The sequence below is a fragment of the Rhinolophus sinicus genome, chromosome 18 (genome assembly GCF_057876585.1).
Source record: "Rhinolophus sinicus isolate RSI-liver-muscle chromosome 18, RSI-T2T, whole genome shotgun sequence".
In the NCBI taxonomy this organism is placed as follows: domain Eukaryota; kingdom Metazoa; phylum Chordata; class Mammalia; order Chiroptera; family Rhinolophidae; genus Rhinolophus; species Rhinolophus sinicus.
The window spans coordinates 96,355,410-96,361,337 of record NC_142518.1 but is presented as its reverse complement, the minus strand read 5'-3'; the positions used below and the strand labels follow the sequence as shown (position 1 = coordinate 96,361,337).

The window sequence follows — 5,928 nt, the reverse complement described above, 5'->3', positions numbered from 1 at the left end:
ATCATTACTTACTTAATACTTCTCAAGAACTTTAAAGGAGATAATATAAGATAGGTAATTGACCTATTCTGGAGGGTTCAGGATGTGACATTTAACTTTGATACCTGAAAAATGAGTAGAAAGTCAGGTAAAGGAGGAAGGGGAACAAAGTAAAATAGCCTTCCTCCCAGGTGAGGAGAGCAGCTTATATCATGCTTGTATAAAGTACAATACACAAAGTACATAAACAGATATCTTTAGTGTTAAAGATACAAAATAGTATATTTTTAGTATTAAAATTGCATGGGGAGGGGGAGTGATTAGGAAAAAGTGTCTAAAAAGGCTCCTTGGGAGAAGGGTAGGCAATAATGAAAAAAAAGTTGAGAAACATTGGACTGTATGAAGAACTTGGCACTTTTGACTTATTATAGTAGCGGTGGCTGAGCTAAGACGCTGGCCTCCTCCCATAGGATTGATGACCTACCTGCAAGTGCCTGCGTCTGATACTAAGACAGGAAGTTAGAGGACTCCTGATTTTCAACAACTCTAAAAAATGTCTTTTATTAGCTTTCAAATACTGCCTCCTCAATCCCTATTTTCTCTCCTACTGGACACTTGTTAGAATTTCTTATTTTATCCTCTGTAGTTTAATTTCGCTTTCATATTTCCCTTTTTATCCCTCTGTTTTGCATTCTGGATGATTTCCTCAGATGCATCTTCTAGTTCACTAATCCTTTCATCAACTGTGTCTGATTTGCCCTTTAATCCATCTATTGAGTGTTCTTTTTTTCCATTTCAATCAATGACCATATTTTGGTTCTTTTGCAAGTCCAACCATATTTTTTAAATTGTTCTATTTTTGCCTTATAATTCTTACTCATTTTTAAAAACCTTTTTGAGCATTCTAAGCATACTGTGTTTCCCCGAAAATAAGACCTAGCCGGACCATCAACTCTAATGTGTCTTTTGGAGCAAAAATTAATATAAGACCCAGTCGTATTTTACTATAATATAAGACCAGGTCTATAATATAATATAATATAATATAATATAATATAATATAATATAATAATACCTGATCTTATATTAATTTTTGCTCCAAAAGATGCTTTAGAGCTGATGGTCCAGCTAGGTTTTAGTTTCAGGGAAACATCGTAGTGATTTTAAAGTCCCTTTCAGATTAGTCTATTAGTTATAGTTCCTAAGGTGTAAATTCTCCCATTTGTTGTGCCAGTCTCATCGTGGTTTATTTCCTTAAGGACTTAGCAAGTTTTGGTTATGAGTTCGTCTTCAGAGTTGTAGTTATAAACATAGACTCATGTGCTATATTACCTGGGTTTGAATTCTGGCTCTGCCACTTAGTAGCCATGTGACCTTAGACAAGTTACTTAATCTCTCTGTTCTGTAGTTTCAGTATCTGTAAAAAGGGCTATTCTAAGAATGAGTTAATATAAACAAAGCACTTAGTATGGTGTCCAGCACATAATTAAGTACTTGGTTAGTGTTCTTATTATTGTTATTTGGCAAGAACTGTTTTACCTGGGAGGCCTGCCTGCATACAAGTACATTAGGTTATGTGACTCTCCCACTGTCAGCTCAAAGTGGCCAGTACAATTCTGAACTGTTTTTTTTTTTTCCTATCCGTATCCCCATTTATAAGCCAGCCCTTCCAGCTGCTGGCTTTCTATATGAGCTCAGATCTTACTCCTATCTCCACTCTGTCATTAAAACCCTGCACGCAGGATGCATGTCTGTTTTTTATTCCTCTGTAGCCTATGTAATTGCAATTCCTGCTCACTGCTGTTGCTCTGAGCTATCACTTCATTTCTTTTTTTTTTTTTGGGGGGGGGTACTTCTTTCTTTTTTTCTTTCTTTTTTCTTTATTTATTTTCAGTTACATTTGATATTCAATATTATTTTATATTAGTTGCAGGTATACACCATAGTGGTTAAACGTTTATATAATTTATTCAGTGATCCCCCAAATTAGTCTAGTGGCCACCTGACACTATACATAGTTGTTGCAACATTATTGACTATATTCTCTATGCTGTACTTTACATCCCTATGACTACTTTGTAACTACCAATTTGTACTTCTTAATTCCTTCACCTCTTTCACCCAGCCCCCTAACTCCCTTCCCTTTTTGGCAACCATCAGTTTGTTCTCTGTATCTGAATCTGTTTCTGTTTTGTTTATTCATTTATTTTGTTCTTTAGATTCCACATATAAGTGAGATCATGTAGTGTTTGTCTTTCTCAGTCTGACTTATTTCACTTGGCATAATACAATCTAGGTCCATCCATGCTGTCACAAATGTAAAATTTCATTTTTTATGGCCAAGTAACATTCCATTAAATATATATACAACCTCTTCTTTATGCAATCATCTATTTTTTTTATATTTTAAAATTTTGTTTTAAAACACATTTTTAAAACAAGAGCCAGAAGACATCAGTGGTTACCTGGGAACGGGAAGGGACTAACTCCAAGGCGACCCGGGAACACTTGGGGTCGTGAAACTAATCTGTATAGCAACTGCTTACCAACTGACCGATTAAACATTAAGGATAATTTTACTAGATGTAAATACTTTTTTTTAAAGAGAGATTAAAAAGACAAGAGCCAAAAATCTATCCTATGTGAAAAAATACAGGCCTTATGGTTTTCCCCTATGGATAGTAAAAGCAGTTACTCTGGGTATAAAGAAAGGAACAGTAAAATGAGATAGATCTTCAATATACCAAATGTTCTAAAATGCTTTTTAAGAAAAAATATGCTTATGCAGAGGTAATATTTCTTTTCGTATTTATAGTTTGACTTGAAATTTTTCTCTGGGAATAAAAGTACTAAGATGCTTATTTTTAAATTTCACAAGTCTCAGGTAATAATCAAGGCATTAGAAAAACAGACGGTTCTAAAATTAGTTCCATAAAGCATCTTACTGTAACAATACGTACAGCTTTTTAATAAACAAAATTGTACATCTTTACTGTTTAAAAAATGCAATATTCATCACCCCAATAAATTTTTTTTAAAATGCAGTATTCAGACAGATATTCAAATTTTCTTGAAATATAAAAGTTCAAATGTAACATCCTACATATGACAATGTAACAAAAGTTTAACAAACAGTAACAAACTACATATTTAGCTAAAACTGGATCTAGTTGTTTCAAAGAACTGGTTTTAAAATATACATGTAAGAATTTACATAACTGATATTTAGCAGCTCAAAATCTATCTGCAAATTAGAAAGTTAAGCAAAACTGTCCTTGCCTCTGCAGCTTATAGCTGCAGATGGACTGGCAGTGCCTGATGTGCAGACAGCTCTTTCTTGGTGCCTTCCAACCAGAGTGTAGGCCTGCCAAGGAGAGGCTGCTGTCTGCTTACTTTGCTTCTGGCTATTTCTGGTGAAGGTGCAGTAGATGGTCTGTCTCAGCCACAAAAAAATACAGTGTACTTGAAGTCTCTGGAAAGTGAAGAGCCTAAAGTCAGTGCGTCCTTCAGAGCACTGGTGCTGAGCCGGGAGGGTCTTCTCCAGGCTGACTTTTAAAGCACTTTTTTTGGTTTAGGATTCCGCTTTGTTGTCACCACTTTCATCACTGTCATCATTCTCCTCCCTCCTCCTCATCTTCCCTCTTCTCCTTAATCATTTTCAGATATTTACTAGCTAATATCTTCTTCAGTAATATATCTGCAAGGAACTGAAAAGTTCCCGATTCCTCTGCAGTATTTGATAAATCGTTGTAAGTGCTTTCTTTTCTTTTCCACTGCCATGTCTGTAGGAGTAGGTGGCTAGATATTGAACAAAGAGTTCCGTGGTCTTAGTGGTGAGCACCAGTGCCTCCTGGGTGATGCTGGACACCTTGGGGGAGCTCTTCATGATGACCCGGATGCGGGACAGGGGCAGAGACATGAAGCGCTGCTCCCGCACTTGTCCCTGCCCACGACCACGTCCACCATTTTTCCCTATACATTCATCTATTGATGGGCACTTGAGTTGTTTCCATATCTTGGCAATTATAAATAGTGTTGCAGTGAATATAGGGGTGCATATATCTCTTTGAATCAGTGCTTTGGATTTTTTCAGGTAAATACCCAGAAGTGGAATTGCTGGGTTATAAGGTAGTTCTCTTTTTAATTTTTTGAGGAATCTCTGTACTGTTTTCCATAGTGGTTGCACCAGTTTGCAATCCCATCAACAATGCATGAGGATTTCCTTTTCTCTGCATCTTCACCAGCACTTGTTCACCAGCACTTGTTATTTATTGATTTATTGATGATAGTCATTTGCATTTCTCTGATGATTAGTGATGTTGAGCACCTTTTCATATTTCTTTTTTTTTTTACCTTTTCATATTTCTATTGGCCATCTCTATGTCCTCTTTAGAGAACTATCTGTTCATTCAGGTCCTCTGCCCCTTTTTTTTTCTTTTTTTTTTTATGAGTACCTTTATTAATCTTGTTTAAATAGGCTGACACTTTAAAAAAAAATTATTGGATAATATTGGGGAATAGTGTGTTTCTCCAGGGCCCATCAGTTCCAAGTTGTTGTCCTTCAGTCTAGTTGCGGAGGGTGCAGCTCAGCTCCACGTCCAGTCACCGTTTTCAATCTTTAGTTGCAGAGGGCACAACCCACCAGCCCATGTGTGGAAACCTTGTTGTTGAGGGTTCACGTTCTAACCAACTGAGCCATCCACTGCCCCTCCAGAAGCTCACTGGCAGCTTGTTGTCTTCAATCTAGTTGTGGAGGGCACAGCTCACTGGCCCATGTGGGAATCAAACCAGCAACCCTGTTGTTCAGAGCTCGTGCTCTAACCAACTGAGTCATCTGGCTGTCCCCCTCTGCCCATTTTTTAATTGGATTGTTTAGTTTTTTAGTGTTGAGTTGTATGAGTTCTTTATAAATTTTGGATAGTAACCCATTATCAGCTGTATCACTGGTGAATATCATCTCTCATTCAGTAGGCTTTTTTTTTTTTTTAGTTTTGGGTGTACAAAACACTGTAATAGATATTTACACTCCTCACAAAGTGATAACTCCCCCAATCTACTACCCATCTGGCATTGTATATAGCTGTTATAATTCCATTGACTATATTCCCTATGCTGTACTCCACATCCCGTGACTCTCTGTCTCTCTGTCTCTCTGTCTCTCTCTCCTCTCTCTCTCTCTCTGTCTCTCTCTGTCTCTCTCTCTCTGTCTCTCTCTCTCTCTCTTTCTCTCTCTCTCTCTCTCTCTCTCTCTCTCTCTCTCTCTCTATATATATATATATATATATATATATATATATATATATAATCATAGTTGTCATTCAATATTATTCAACTTCAGCTTCAGGTGTATAGCACAGGGGTCAGGCATCTGCACAGACTATAAAGTGGTCCCCTTAATAAGTCCAGTGCCCATTTGGCACCCTACATAATCTTTACATTATTGATTATATTCCTCAAACTGTATTTCACGTCCCTGTGACAAATTAGCAGTAGGCTATCTTTTCATTTTGTTGGTAGCTTCCTTTGCTGGGCAAAACCTTTTTAGTTTGATATAGTCGATAATATTGTGATAGTGTGGTACAGTGTCACACGGTTGCTGGATTTATCGTGGTGATCACTTCTTTAGGTATATAAATGTTGAATAAATATGATGTGCACCTGAAGCTAACATAATACTGTATGTTAGCTATATTTTAATAAAAATCTTTTTAAAGAAAAACAAAAAACTTTTTAGGTTGATGTAGTCCCATTTGTTCATTTTTTCTTTTGTTTCCCTTACCCAAGGAGATATATCAGAAAAATATTACTAACAACAATGTCAAAGAGTTTTATGATTTCAGTTCCTACATTTAAGTCTTCAATCCATTTTTAGTTTATTCACGTATATAATGTAAGAAGGGGATCCAGTTTCATTTTTTGTGTGTGTCTCTGTCCAGTTTTCCCAGCACC

At 36.5% G+C, this 5,928-nt stretch overlaps 1 pseudogene; it reads right to left on the bottom strand.

Moving 5' to 3' along the window:
- Positions 1 to 3,550: 3,550 nt before the first annotated feature.
- LOC109437922 (chromatin accessibility complex protein 1 pseudogene) lies at positions 3,551 to 3,945 on the bottom strand (annotated as a pseudogene).
- Between the last annotated feature and the right edge of the window lie 1,983 nt (positions 3,946 to 5,928).